The sequence below is a fragment of the Cervus elaphus genome, chromosome 18, assembly GCF_910594005.1.
Source record: "Cervus elaphus chromosome 18, mCerEla1.1, whole genome shotgun sequence".
Taxonomy (NCBI): Eukaryota; Metazoa; Chordata; class Mammalia; order Artiodactyla; family Cervidae; genus Cervus; species Cervus elaphus.
Window position 1 is genome coordinate 17,243,370 of NC_057832.1, and position 15,436 is coordinate 17,258,805.

Below are 15,436 nucleotides of genomic sequence, written 5' to 3' on the forward strand. Positions count from 1 at the left end.
AAGCAGAAGATATTAAGAAGAGGTGGCAAGAATACACAGAACTGTACAAAAAAGATCTTCATGACCCAGATAATCACAATGGTGTGATTACTCACCTAGAGCCAGACATCCTGGAATGTGAAGTCAAGTGGGACTTAGAAAGCATCACTACGAATAAAGCTAGTGGATGTGATGGAATTCCACTTGAGCTATTTCAAATCCTGAAAGATGATGCTGTGAAAGTGCTGCACTCAATATGCCAGCAAATTTGGAAAACTCAGCAGTGGCCACAGGACTGGAAAAGGTCAGTTTTCATTCCAATCCCAAAGAAAGGCAATCCCAAAGAATGTTCAAACTACCACACAATTGCACTCATCTCACATGCTGGTAAGTAATGCTCAAAATTCTCGAAGCCAGGCTTCAGCAATACGTGAACTGAGAACTTCCAGATGTTCAAGCTGGTTTTAGAAAAGGCAGGGGAATCAGAGATCAAGTTGCCAATATCCACTGGATCATCGAAAAAGCAAGAGAGTTCCAGAAAAATCTCTATTTCTGCTTTATTGACTATGCCAAAGCCTTCGACTGTGTGGATCACAATGAACTGTGGAAAATTCTGAAGGAGATGGGAATACCAGACCACCTGACCTTCCTCTTGAGGTACCTGTATTCAGGTCAGGAAGCAACAGTTAGAACTGAACATGGAACAACCGACTGGTTCCAAATAGGAAAAGGAGTATGTCAAGGCTGTATGTTGTCACCCTGCTTATTTAACTTATATGCAGAGTACATCATGAGAAACTCTGGGCTGGAAGAAGCACACACTGGAATTAAGATTGCTGGGAGAAATATCAATAACCTCAGATATGCAGATGACACCACCCTTATGGCAGAAAGTGAAGAAGAACTAAAGAGCCTCTTGATGAAAGTGAAAGAAGAGAGTGAAAAAGTTGGCTTAAAGCTCAACATTCAGAAAACTAAGATCATGGCATCTGGTCTCATCACCTCATGGGAAATAGATGGGGAGACAGTGGAAACAGTGTCAGACTTTATTTTTGGGGGCTCCAAAATTCACTGTAGATGATAACTGCAGCCATGAAATTAAAAGACGCTTACTCCTTGGAAGGAAAGTTACAACCGACCTAGATAGCATATTAAAAAGCAGAGACATTACTTTGTCAACAAAGGTCTGTCTGGTCAAGGCTATGGTTTTTCCAGCAGTCGTGTATGGAAGTGAGAGTTGGACTGTGAAGAAAACTGAGTGCCGAAAAATTGATGCTTTTGAACTGTGGTGTTGGAGAAGACTCTTGAGAGTCCCTTGGACTGCAAGGAGATCCAACCAGTCCATCTTAAAGGAGATCAGTCCTAGGTGTTCATTGGAAGGACTGATGTTGAAGCTGAATCTCCAATACCTTGGCCACCTCATGCAAAGAGTTGACTCATTGGAAAAGACCCTGATGTTGGGATGGATGGGGGGCAGGAGGAGAAGGGGACGACAGAGGATGAGATGGCTGGATGGCATCACCGACTCGATGGGCATGAGTATGAGTGAACTCCGGGAGTTGGTGATGGACAGGGAAGCCTGGCGTGCTGCGATTCATGGGGTCGCAAAGAGTCGGACATGACTGAGCGGCTGAACTGACTAACTGACCTAAGATTGGTCTAGCGGTTTGTTTAAGCTTTGTATAGGGTGAGGTTTGTGCTGATTTTTTGTTTGTTTGTTTATCTTTCCTCTCTTGGTAAGGCTGAGTGAGGTGGTAATCCTGTCTGCTGATGATTGGGTTTGTATTTTTGTTTTTGCTTGTTGTTTAGATGAGGTGTCCATACGGTGCTACTGGTGGCTGGGTGATGTCGGCTTTTGTATTCAAGTGGTTTCCTTTGTGTGAGCTCTCACTATTTGATACCCCCTATGACAACCCCCTCCAGTGTTCTTGCCTGGAGGATCCCAGGGACGGGGGAGCCTGGTGGGCTGCTGTCTCTGGGGTCGCACAGAGTCGGACACGACTGAAGTGACTTAGCAGCAGCAGCAGCAGCAGTGTCAGTTCTCTGGTTGTCTAGGGTCTTGGAGTCACTGCTCCCACTCCAAAGGCTCAGGGCTTTATCTCTGGTCAGGAACGAGGAAGCCACAAGTGGTTTTTTATGGCATTAAGTGAGGTTAAAAGAAATGTCCAAAAATGAGAAACTAAAGATGAACCCCAGACAAATGGCAGTTACAAAATCAGGCAAATAATAATTAAATAATGGAATATACACATATACATATACTTATACACCCCATGAGCAAAGTGAAAACAGTTCAACAAAAATAAAGTACAGTAGATTGACCCAGTGAACAAAGCAAATCAAAAATTTTATCTACCAGTTAAGAACAAAAGTAACTACTGCACAAACTGGAAAACAAACTAAAGCAAGGTGCCAAGTGGGGAATAAAGTAATGAAAACAAAATGAACAAATATGTTGAGAGGAAAGAAAAGAAAGAATAGAAGAGAAAGAAAAGAAGAAAAAATGGAAGAAGAAAGAAACAAAAAAAAGGAAAGCTCCACAGAACCACAAAAGCCTGATGTAGAGGCAGGGGTTTATAGCAACAATAAAAAATGTGACTGAATATACACATATACATATACACCCATAAGCAAACTCAAAACAGTCCAGCAAAATTAAGTACAATAGATTGACCCACAAACAAGGGAAACCAAAAAATATTATCTACCAGAACAAAACTAACAAAAGCACAAACTGGAAAACAAAACTAAAGCAAGGTGCCAATTGGGGAATAAAGCAATGAAAATAAAACCAACAAAATGTTGAGAAGAAAAGAAAGAATAGATATGCAAAGTTAAATAGAGGCAGGTAAAGAATATTTACATGCATTAAAGATTAACTGAAAGGGGAAACTAGGAAAAGCAAACAAAGGAATAAATGTAGAAAAAATAATAATAGGTTTAATAAATTAAAATTAAAAAAACAGAAAAGAGAGAGAGAGAGAGAAAACTTCACAGAACTGTAAAAGCCCAATGTAGAGGCAGAGGTTTATAACAACGATTAAAAATGTTACTGAGGAAAACAAGAAAAGCTCAAGAGCTTAACTAGATTTCAAACTGCCAATAAAATCGGCAACTACAACAGAGGGGAGGAAAGGGGGAAAAAAGAAAAAACAGAGGAATCCACAGAACAAGTCAAAACATAAGAATAACAATTTTTTTTTTTTTTTGAGTCACTGCTGTCAGAGCCCTTTCCCTCGCTGGGAGTCACAGTCCTCCTCGCCCCCCTAGGATGCCCAGCGCTGTGCCGATCTCTGGCCCTGCCGTGGGGGCAGCTCAGAGTCTGATCTGGTCCCACTCCTGTGTGTCCTCGCCTCCAAGTCCACAGCTGTCAGAACTAGTGCGCTTTCTTCTGGGGGAGCCTCAGTGACCTTTCATATATCCCACAGACGCAGAGTCTGCCCAGTTGATCGTGTGGATTTAATCTGCAGCTTGTGCAGCTGGTGGGGAGGTTTGGGGTCTTCTCCCTTAGTCACACCACCCCTGGGTTTCACTTGTGGTTTTATTCCCACCTCTGCATGTGGGCCGTCCCCTGGGGTTTGCCCCTGAGGCTGCCCTGGAAGACTTGGGTCTGCCCCTCTGAGGGCCCGGTGCGGAGGCGGGGCAGCTGCTTGGGTCGCAGGGGTTCCGGCAGCACCAAGTCCTCAGGGGAGCCGCGGCTGGGGCAGCAGGAAATATAGTGCTCTAGAAGGGCATGGCACCCAGTCTTGGCCAATACGCGCTAGTATTCTTTTGTGAAGAACCCCGCTCGCTGACAGAGAAGCCTGGCAGGCCACAGTCTACAGAGTTGCAACAAGCTGGACACTTCCAAAGTGACCCTGGGGGCATAGACACAAGACTTACTTTGCTGTGGCAGCTCTGCCCCAGTGAGAGCGGAGCATGAAGGTGGCACAGCTGCTTGAATTGTGGGGACCCTGGCGGTGCCAAGTGTGCAGGGACACGGACTGCCTCCATTGCAGGAGTTATGGCCCCATCAGGGTCTTTTTTTCCCAGCCTCTTGTAGCTGGTGATCAGAAGACCTCTTTGGCCAGTCTTTCTGTAGCTCTGCCCCTTCGGGCACTTACAGGGCCCCCTAGCTGGGGTCCTACTCTGTAGATTGGTGCGTCAGGCACTTAAAGGAGCACCCTGGATGGGGTCCTGGTCTGTAGTTCAATGTATCAGGTGTTTGATGGGCCAGCCTCTCTATTGTACAGCTGCCAATGCTGGCCTCTCCAAAGACCAGCCTAGGTCCAATCTACCAAGAGGTATTTCACCTAAAATGAAAGGGCCTTTACTTGAGTTTCAAAAGCCAGTGCACAAGAACACAACCGAGATCTCTGACTCACGGGAAACTCGGTATTGCCTGCCACGTGGGCAGGCCTCCTTGGATTGCAAGTGATGACTACAGGGTCTGCCCTTGGCAGTGGTCAGCAGAACTCTTGAATGATTTATTTAAAGAAAAAGAAGAACCTGGAATAATAGAATTTATTGGGGGAATAATAATGGTCTGCATGGATTTGGTTTGTGTTATTTCACCTACTAAAAAATAAGCCAAGGTCACTGCCATCCCTTTTTCTGCAAGTCCCCAAAGTCCCTCTTACCCCACTCCATGACTCTTTCTATACATTTTTGTCTTAGATTTTCCCCCCATATGCTTGTTGACAGAACCTCTCTCCTTTGATCAAAATTTCAGAATTGTTACATTTTTCATTCATAAATATCTTGTCTTAATGTCATAAACGTCTTGTAAAGGAAAGCCTTAACTTCGCAAAACAAGTCCATAGCAATAGCAGGATTTGCCATCAACATAAATTACCAGTTCTCATTGGCTGCTGCTTCCTCCCATTGTGGAAGACACAGGTATTAACTAAATTTCAAGGAAAATGACTGCTTGGAATTATGTTCAGATGTTGGCATTTGCAATAGAGTAGACCCTTGACATTTGCAGACTTGGTATTCCAAGTTTTGTCTATTCATAAACCAATATGTCATGGAATTTGTAATTTTGCTGAGGCAAGAAGTTGAATCTTGCCTAGTGCAAAAGTTGGAATAAACCCTTGATATGATACAAACTTTGTTTCTTTATGATAAATGATACTTAAAAGTGATCTTGGCTTTGTGGTATGAGGAAATACAGGATACTTGCAACTCTTATGTTGAATTGCTTAAGACATTCAAATGAGTTTTTCTGTAATTCTTAATAATAAGTCATTTATGAATCTTAATAATTCTTATGAATGTGTTGTCTATGAAATAACAGTAACTTATTATTTAACTTTAGGACAAAATTCAGTTATTTCTGGGAGACAGCAAGCCTTTGGGGAGGGAGCCAGGGGCTACAAGTAAAGAGACTTACAGACCATACTAGGAATTCATATTAATTCTTCCTGCAGGCAAAGCTGTACTCAAATGACTGAAGATAATTAATGCCAGAGTTCTATGTCCTCTGATGAATTATTTCTTTGTCATTTACTGCCTCAATTTTCCTCCTTCCTACCTTGAGCATGTCCTCATATGTCAAGTAAGTCATTTCACTGTTTTACAGTAGAGTTCTGACTCCATAATATCTCAGTCTCATTGTTTTAAATTATAAAATTTCAGCCTATAAATTTCAGATTTAGTCATCTACATGCAAGTTGTCTAGATACTTCTTTCTGTTAAAAAAAAATCCTGGAACTGCACTTATTTCCCTTCTAAGTCGAAAATTTTTTCCTACTGGAGAATGCCTACTTTTCATGCTTCTGTTCAAAGGGTTTTTGTAAACCTTTACAACTATGGGAACTATAGTAAAATCTAATTTGGTGCCACATGAGAAAATTCACCATGATGTCAAAGTTTTGATTGCTTTTTGGAAGCCAACTTTTCTGACTCTCTTTTTACTATGGCTTTACACTCACCAACTGGAGTGTCTTCATATAAAATAGAAATGCCCACTGTGAACAGGTTGTGAGGATTAACTGAGGATTTATTAGAACAGGGCTTGACACAAGGAGTTCAGGAAGTTTTAGATTAATTCTGTTAATCCACAACACTACCTCCCTGGACTCTGCTATAAAACACTGTGTGGAGGAATGGTGTCTTTCTCTTCCTTGAGTCCCGCAGTGTCCAGCCCAGCATGTACTACAGGGGCGCTAACAAATATATGTGCTGTGTCCCGGGGATTTGTGTCCAATACAAACATGTTTGGATGATCGGCTGTTATCTTCCATAAGAGGCATTCTATAAATTCTGGCCTCATTATAGATGTCTTCATTCAAACACAATCTCCCATAAAATGTTCTTTTTCAAGCCAAAGTTTGACAATTTTCTCAGGAATAGACTTTTGATTAGCTGTTGAGATTCACACAAAGTGTAATGATAAAATTCTGTATATTTGAATTGTAACTCTTGATAATAAAATCACTACCATTATATACTAGTCCATTCAAAACACCGTGGCTAATTAGGTTCACACACCTGACAGATGGTTTTTCCTCTCCTAAATTGATTAAAAGCAATTTAATTACCGACAAAAGAATTCACATCTAATTCAGGAAACAAATATGAAATTGATTCATCTGATGAAAGCACAGCTATAACTTGTCATCTGAATATAGAGTGAGTGTGGTATACTTTTTCTAAGTAAAAAATACTTAGAGAAAAAATCATCAACTGATTCATCAGCACTTGTCTCAATAATTATTTGTATAGTTACAGAGGAAATTGTCAAAATATACATTCTAAGTGGACCCTGCTGGTTTCAACCAATTGTTTGTTTAATGGGTGTTTAGATTAAAATACCAGTTCAGCAGCTTACTTGTTATGAAACACCAGGCAAGTTATTTAAATACCCAAGTTTTATCACTTATAAAATGGGACTAATTATAATTCCTTTTGCAGGGATTGTTAGGAACATTTGGTGAGACATTGAGGAACCTAAGGTTCTAAGCAGAACACATTAGAAATAGGTTGTCACTTACTGCTTTTTTACTTAATTATTATTCCTATGATTAAGATAATATTTATGAACAGGTTTACTTACAAGAAGTAATATCATTAATAAACAGAACTTATCAAGTGATCCTGAAATATATATGGAGAATAAAAAGTACAATGGAACATACTGATGCCCTCAAGGAACTAAAGCTAGTGGAAAATAAAGTCAGACATTATAAAAATATTGATGGTGAGATAAGATCAGAACCCAGAGGTACATAGTAAGGAGAGCAGCTTGAGAGTCAGTTGAACAGGGAGCACCAGAAACATCTCCCTGGAGGAGGGACACCTGAGCTACATTTTGAAGGGATGCAAAGTATTAGGCCCCAAAGCAGGAAATGGGAAAGTGTTCCCCGGGGAGAAAAAAGGGATGAGCTTGAGGGCACAGGTGCATGAGGGTTTTAGGCTTTTCATGAACAAAACGTAGGTTAGTGTTTTCTGGGTACTAGGTAGGCAGGTAAGATACGGTTAAGAATTTCCATTCTATGGGAGCTAAAGCTAAAGCATTCAGACGAATAAAATTCAGATAGCTCTGGCTGATATAGACAGACTGTAGCAAGTATAGGGGTGCTTGGAGCTCTTAGTTCTCTTGACTTAAGACAAGGCTTAGAATGATATCACTTTCAACATTTGGGTCAATATAATTGAGATGAGTTGACTTCAGGACCTAGGATTAGGAGACCAGAATGTTCCACAACAGAAAGTGTGATGAAAAGTGTCCTGGGCTTCTTCGGCTGTTAGTTTGCTCTTCAGACTGTGCCACATTCAGGCTGAGAACAGACCCATGTTTCAGTGAGAGTCGGCAAGATATGGACCTTCCAGAAAACACAGGTGTAGCATCTGTGAGCAGCTGCTGTCTGTAAACGTCCTCCTCTGAGGGGTTAGGAGTCAGTTCACAGGAGGAGGTGGCTGGCCTGGAACACCATTCCTAGCTTTCCTGCTGAAGATGGTCTCATTCATATTGAAAGGGGTGTAACAGTGGGAGTTGGGAGGTAAAACGCTCCCTGGCTGACCAGTATGGTTCTGCATAACATTCTAAAGAGGACTGCAAGGTGGACCCAGTTCATGCTTGTGCATGGCCTTGCTTAGGGCATGTGGGAAAGGAGATGCAGGCTTCGCTCCAGGGAGTTCTCTGAATCATCCCATTCATTCCTGGGTCTCAGGACTCCTGAGGAAGAGCTTAAGCCCAGTACTGGGAAGGCTGATGAGAGAAACATCAACCTTAATGAGAATTCCGGGGCAGACAGAAATAAGCAAGGAGAGACGCAGGAAGCAATTCCTATCGACACTGTACTCATAGTGGACCTGCCCGTAAACACTGGGCCTTCTGCAGAGACGCAGCCTAACACTGGCCACTCCACACAACTGGATGCACTTCCATTCAGACCTAAACGTGTTAATTTTGATAAGGCATATCCCTGGCAAGTAATTTTGGTTTAAAAATCCAATACTCATTAAGCCTAGTTACCACTGTTCCTGCTATGTACTCAATAATAAAGAAAGAAACAAACAAAAAAACCCAGAGTGGTCAGAGAATGCCTCTTGAGTGACTGGGGTCCAAGGAAGATGTCAGAGGCCAGAGACTTGAATTTACAGGGAGAAGAGTGGAAATCCTTCAGGTGAGGGAGTGAAGGGTCAGTGTGCTTCTGTGAGTTTTGGTGTGCATCATACAGGATTTGGCGGATGTGAGCATAAGCTGTATCCAACTGAGCAGCGAATCTATTCAGGAGGAATCAATGTGTAATCAGTTGAGCTGAGGCAAAGCATAGCTCCAGCCAATGACAGGCAAATCCTTACCATCTGGAAATATTCCCCTGGCTAAACTGAAGAAGTCAGAATTGGAAATGTGGCTATAGAATTAAGAATACTGTCTTCCAATTCCAACTCTACAGTGTACCAGGAGGGTGACTTATAGGAGGGCACTGACCAAACCTCACTTTCCTCATTTGTGAAACAATCTAAAAATAAACTTATATGTCTTATATGATTCAAGAGGAAATCAAATGATGCAATAAGCTTCATGGTTTTAGCCTTATCTCTAAAAGTAAAATCTCAGTGACTTCTAGATGGTAGTAGCAGTAAAACATTTTCCCCACCTTGCACCCTGTTGGAGTTTAGGATTCACTCTCCAGCCTTCATTTCATTCAACTTGCCTAAAAAGTAATTATAAATGTTGTTTCTGTGGCAATGCCATACTGAATTGCTCACCACTTCTTAACTCTTCAAGTCTTCTTACATCAATAATTCCATTTCTTCTCCTTGATAGTCTGTTCTCTAAACTCTTCTGTTACCTTGTTTATTCCAAAGTTTTTTTCAAGGACTACTTCAAGTGTCACCTACTCTTTGGAATCTTCCTTGATTCGTCAGGAAGAACTATTTGTTATACATATTAGCTGGACCTTAAATGGTACCTTGACCAACTAACTACCACCAAGGCAGTTAATCACTTTGACCACCATACTGAAACTTGGTCAGTTTCAATACATGAGATCCCTGTTTGGTACAGGCTCTCATTGTGCTAGCTGGAAATTACATCTTCATCTAATACCTAACCACAAACATGGTTTCTAATAGACAAGCATCTTTTATTTTTAGATGAGATTAAAAATCTGTTCTACAAATCTTAAGCATCCTTTGCAGATAATTATTATTTTCTAAGGACTCACCTACATTTCTTTAGAAATAGAAGCTATTTTCCCAAGAAGGAATATGTTTTTGGCAGATATCTTCATTCACTAACTTGTTCATTCCATGGTCTATTAATTTCTTTGTTCAAGAAATATTAAGTTAATCTTATGCAAAAATTATTGTAGTATAGTCATTGGGATGCTAATATGAATAACAATGTTGTCCTTCATATTAAATAGCCAAACAACTGGTAGTAATAATATAAAATTACCCAGGCAATTGCATATAGAGTGTAAAGGTTATAAAAGAGATATGCCCAGTGCATTTGAATGTACAATGGGTAGGATTCTAAGCAATATTACAAGAGAAGGTTACATTTGTGCTGAGAATGAATATAAATTATTTAAGTGGGAAAAATGTGTTCTAGGCAAACACCATGTACTGTATCAAAAAAGAACATAAAGGAATTATAAGTAAACCAACATAGGTGGAATTCAAAGTGTAGGCAAAAGTAGAAACACATAACCTTTGAAATTTGCACAGGGATAAAATCTCTCCCTCTGTCTTTCTCCCAGCCTCTGTCTGATGGACACAAACTGTAACACCAGAATGTAAAGAGATGACAGATGGATAGTTGCTGTCATTAGGGAGACAACAATAGCTGCAGGTAACTTGGAAATCATTAGCATGTAGATGGCTGTGGTAGAGTGTATGGAGCTATCCAGGAGAATATGCAAATTGGGTAGAAAAGTGAGTTTGAACACTGGGAAAGCACCGACACTTCTGAGACGTTCTGTGGAAAAGGTTTCTGCAAGGAAGACTGATGAGAAGTAGGAGGAGTATGATTGACATTCATTAATAATAGTTTATAAAACTATTTTACAAGACTTTTATTGGGAACAAAATTCTAAATTTGTTCATTCTAAATGAAAATTTTGACTTAATTTCACAAAGTCTATGTCAGCTAACACCCTTACAATAAGCAAGATGGTTCTAAAGAAACTGTAAAGCCAGTAGCTTTACAGGAGGATGCTTGGGATTTAATTTCAAGGCTAAATGAAAGCAGGTCATTAAGTTCAAGAAATTTGTTCTGTGCAAAGTCTCCATTAGAGATGAAATTAATGATTTATTATTGCTTTGAAATTCTTTCTTAAAATATAGGTGTACAGGTCTTTTGTCTTTTTTTACCCTTTTTGTTGCAATGATGAATGGGATTATTTCCTTAATTTCTCTTTCTGATTTTTGGTTGTTAGTGTATAGGAATGAAAGAAATTTCTATGTATTAATTTTGTATCCTGTGACTTTATTAAATTCATTGATTAGTTCTAGTAATTTTCTAGTGGCATCTTTAGGATTTTCTCTGCATACTTTCATGTTATCTGCAAGCAGTGACAGTTTTACTTTTTCTTAAAAGTTGTATGCAGAAAACTATAAAACATTGATGAAGGAAATCAAAGATGACAGAAACAGAAATATTCTATGTTCTTGGATTGGAAGAATCAATATTGTGAAAATGACTGTAACATCCAAACCAATCTACAGACTCAATACAATCCCTATCAAAGTGCCAAAGGCATTTTTAACAGAACTAGAACAAAAAAAATTATAATTTGGATGGAAACACAAAAGGCCCCAAATAGCCAAAGCAATTTTGAGAAAGAAAGGAAACTGAAGGAATAAAATAAAATAAATGAAGTGAAATTGAGCTGAAGAAGTCAAGTTCCCTGACTTCAGACTATACTACAAAGCTACAATGATCAAAACAGTATGGTACTGGCACAAAAACAGAAATATAGACCAATGGAATAGGATAGAAAGCCCAGAGATAAACCCATGCATCTGTGGTTACCTGATCTATGACAAAGTAGGCCAGGCTATAAAATAGAGAAAACACAGCCTCTTCAATAAGTGGTGCTGGGAAAACTGGACAGCTACATGTAAAAGAATGAAATTAGAATACTTCCTAACACCATACACAAAGATAAACTCAAAATGGATTAAAGACCTAATGTAGGGTCAGACACTATAAAACTCTAAGAGTAAAACATGTAGAACACTCTGACATAAATCAAAGCAAGATCCTCTATGATCCAGCTTCTATAGTAGTGGAAATAAAAACTAAAATAAACTAATGGAACCTAATTAAACTTAAAAGATTTTGCACAGCAAAGGAAACCATAAACAAGATGAGAAAGATAACCCTCAGAATGGGAAAAAAATATGTGTAAGTGAACCAACTGACAAGGATTAATTTCCAAAATATATAAATATATTTTATTTATATATAAATATATAAATAGTATATATAATTTATATATAATTATATTAATTATAATTAATATATAATTATATATTATATATATTATTAATTATATATTATATATAATTATATTAATTTCTATATTATATATAAATATATAAATATTTAACTAAATTAATATAACTAAATTAATATTTTGGAAATTGATATATAATGTGTCCAAAATATTAATTTCCAAGCAGCTCATGCAGCTCAAAATAAAAAAAAAATGACATTTCTCCAAAGAAGACATACAGATAGCCAACAAATGCATGAAAACATTGCTCATTATGAGAGAAAAGCAAATCAAAATTATAATGAGGTATTACCTCACACTGGTCAGAATGACTATCATCAAAAAAATCTACAAACAGTAAATACTAGAAAGAATGTGGAGAAAAGGGAACACTCTTGCACTGTTGTGGGAATATAAATTGATACAGACACTATGAGAAATAATATGGAGTTCCCTTAAGAAACTAGGAATAAAACCACCATATGACTCAGTAATCCCACTACTGGGCATATATCCTGATAAAACCATAATTCAAAACGTGAAGTAACTCAGAAAGAGAAAAACAAACACCATATACTAACACATGTATATGGGATCTAGGAAAATGATGCTGATGAACCTATTTGTAAGGCAAGAATATAGAAGCAGATGTGGAGAGCAGACCTGTGGACACAGTGAGGGAGGAGAGAGTGGGGCAAATTGAGAAGCACTGGCACATCACACCACCATATGTAAAACAGACAGCTGGTGGGAATTTGCTCTGTAGCACGGAGGGATCAGCTCAGTGCTCTGTAATGCCCTAGAGGGCTGGGATGAGGGTGGTGGGATGGAGGCTCAAGGGGAAGAGGAGATACATATATATGTCATGCTGTGCATAGTCACTCAGTCATGTCCGACTATTTCCAACTCCATGGACTGTAGCCCACCAGGCTCCTCTGTCCATGGGGATTCTCCAGGCAAGAATACTGGAGAGGGTTGCCATGTCCTCCTCCAGGGCATCTTCCCGACCCAGGGACCAAACCCAGGTCTCCCACATTGTAGGCAGATTCTATACCATCTGAACCACCAGGGAAGCCCAAGAATACTAGAGTGGGTAGCCTATCCCTTCTCCAAGGGATCTTCCTGACCCAGGAATCGAACTAGAAAAGAATCTTCCAGCAACATAGGAGACTTGGATTTGAGCCCTTGGTCGGGAAGATTCCCCGGAGAAGGGAATGGCAACCCACTCCATATTTTTGCCTGGAGAATTTTATTGACAGAGGATTCTGGTGGGCTATGGTCGCAAGGAGTCAGACACAGCTAAGCAGCAAACACTTTCACTTTCATGGCTTATTTATGTTGTTGTACAACAAAAAGTAACACAACACTGTAAAGCAATTATACTCCAATTAAAAGATAAATTAAAAAATATGTAGGTATAAATACACAAACACACACACACCCCTTAAAGTTTTCATGCAAATGTTACCTCCCAATAGGAAATGTTGAATATTTCTCTTGATCGGTTCGATTTCTCAAAGAAATTCTTCTACAATTTGCTGTTTAAATAAACTATGACTTCTTTTTTCATTTCATAAATTATCTAATCATGCTTCTGGCAGAAGAAAGACTTATAATTGCTGCAGCAGCTGGGAAACTAGTTTTATCTTCTTCCTCTCACTCCTGCCCACCATGGGCAGTCAAGTCAGCAGTTAAAAATTATTGAAACTATCTCTATTTGTAACTCTAGCTTTACAGATATTAATATTATTTTTTATTGGTTTTTCTTATTTTAAAAATAAGAAATTTCTTTAAAATTAAAAAAAATCTACTATGTTTCTTAACCTGTGTTGCTAGATAATAGTATATTGCTAAAATGAAAATAATTTCTAAACTAAGGGAGTGTTTGAGTTCTTGCACCTTCTAATGCAAAAAGAAATCTTTATTCAGATTTAAATTGTCTTTGGAAAACTACCTTGTTTTGGACTGCTAAGGAGTAATTGGTTCATCTGTGTCTTCAGAGACCTATTCAATCAGTATGTTGGTACTGGATTCAGTGTAATGAGTACTTACCCTTTAATGCAGCAAATATTGCTTCAGCACAGATAAGTTCTCTGTTAATGGTTCACATCGCCATTTGAATTCTTTGATATCTATACCATGATGTCTATAACGTATGGACCCACTGCTGAATGTCGTTTCAAAATTAGAAGAAATATACTTTTTTTTTTTAATGCGTGAATTCCTCATAGATTATATAGTAATTGCCTATGCTTCTTTTCACGTGGTCTTGAAAATTTAGAACAGATTTCTTTGAATTTGTTTTGCAAATAAAGAAACTGAGGCTTGGAAAAAATTAAATCTCTGATGCATGTCAGGATGGCATAACAGAACCTCAGAATGAATTGAAAATAGAAATAAAGAGCTAAAAGCTGATGGGCTGGTGATTTATAATCAGAAGATTAGGATTTGACTGTTGAGTTTGTTCCTCATCACTGGTCAAGTTACATTTCTTCCTAGATGGGCAAGTCTTGATTTGCTATTTTGATTTTTTTATTTATAAGGAGATAATAACACCTTTAACTCATGAAAAATTCCCAGTAGAGTATATATTAGGATGCCAAACGTGTGTATTTGGTCCCAGCTTATTTTTGTTTCCCCATTCTGGTGTGAGGGAGGCAGGGGCTGAACAAAGGGAAAGACGTACATGACCGCGAGGGGGCAGTAGCACACAGCAAGGTTATTGGGGGAATGATTTGATGGATATGTGTCTTGAGACCGTCCCTAGCATCAAGAGGCCCTGTTAGGGTGATACCTAGAATGGGAGGGGGGAAAGGAATTCCCGGAGGAAGGTGGTGGGGATCCTAGAGGCGCTTCCATGTCCAGGCTCTCTCTCTCTCTCTGCAAGCAGCCCAGCAGGAGTCTCTGGGTCACAGGTCAGCGTGGGGGAGGGGGGCCTTGGGGTTTGGGGGGTTTATTTCATCTACCCTGGTAGATGTTGAGTGCAGTGCCCTGGGGTATTAGAAGCAAGTGGGCTCTAAAAGCCTGAAAATCTCATTATTTTTTTACTATATTTAAAACAATTGGATGTGTAAAAATTTGAGTTTGGTGCCAGCAGGCTTTTGAGCTAATAGGCAGCCGCCTGCTGTGAAAAAGTACACAATATAGGACCAATATTCAGAGCCCATCTCTGACTCATTTATGTAACAACAACCGCTATCAAAAGAAAAATAAAATAAAATAGCAACAGCTTTCATTTTCCCTGCTGTAAAGTTTACAGTTTTATTTATAGCGTATGTACACATGGTTATGTATATTTGTATATATCATTTCCTTCCAAAAATGATTTATTTGCCTTATAGCAGAAAGAATATAATAATACAGCTGAATGGAACAAATATTACAAAAGGAGAATGAGAGTAAATATAAATTAGAAGGAATGTTCACAGACAAAGGCTAAAAACCTCATAAGACCACTAATGCTATTTGCAAAATAAAGTTTTTTTTTTTTTTAATTTTATTGAAACTGAATTCCATCACTT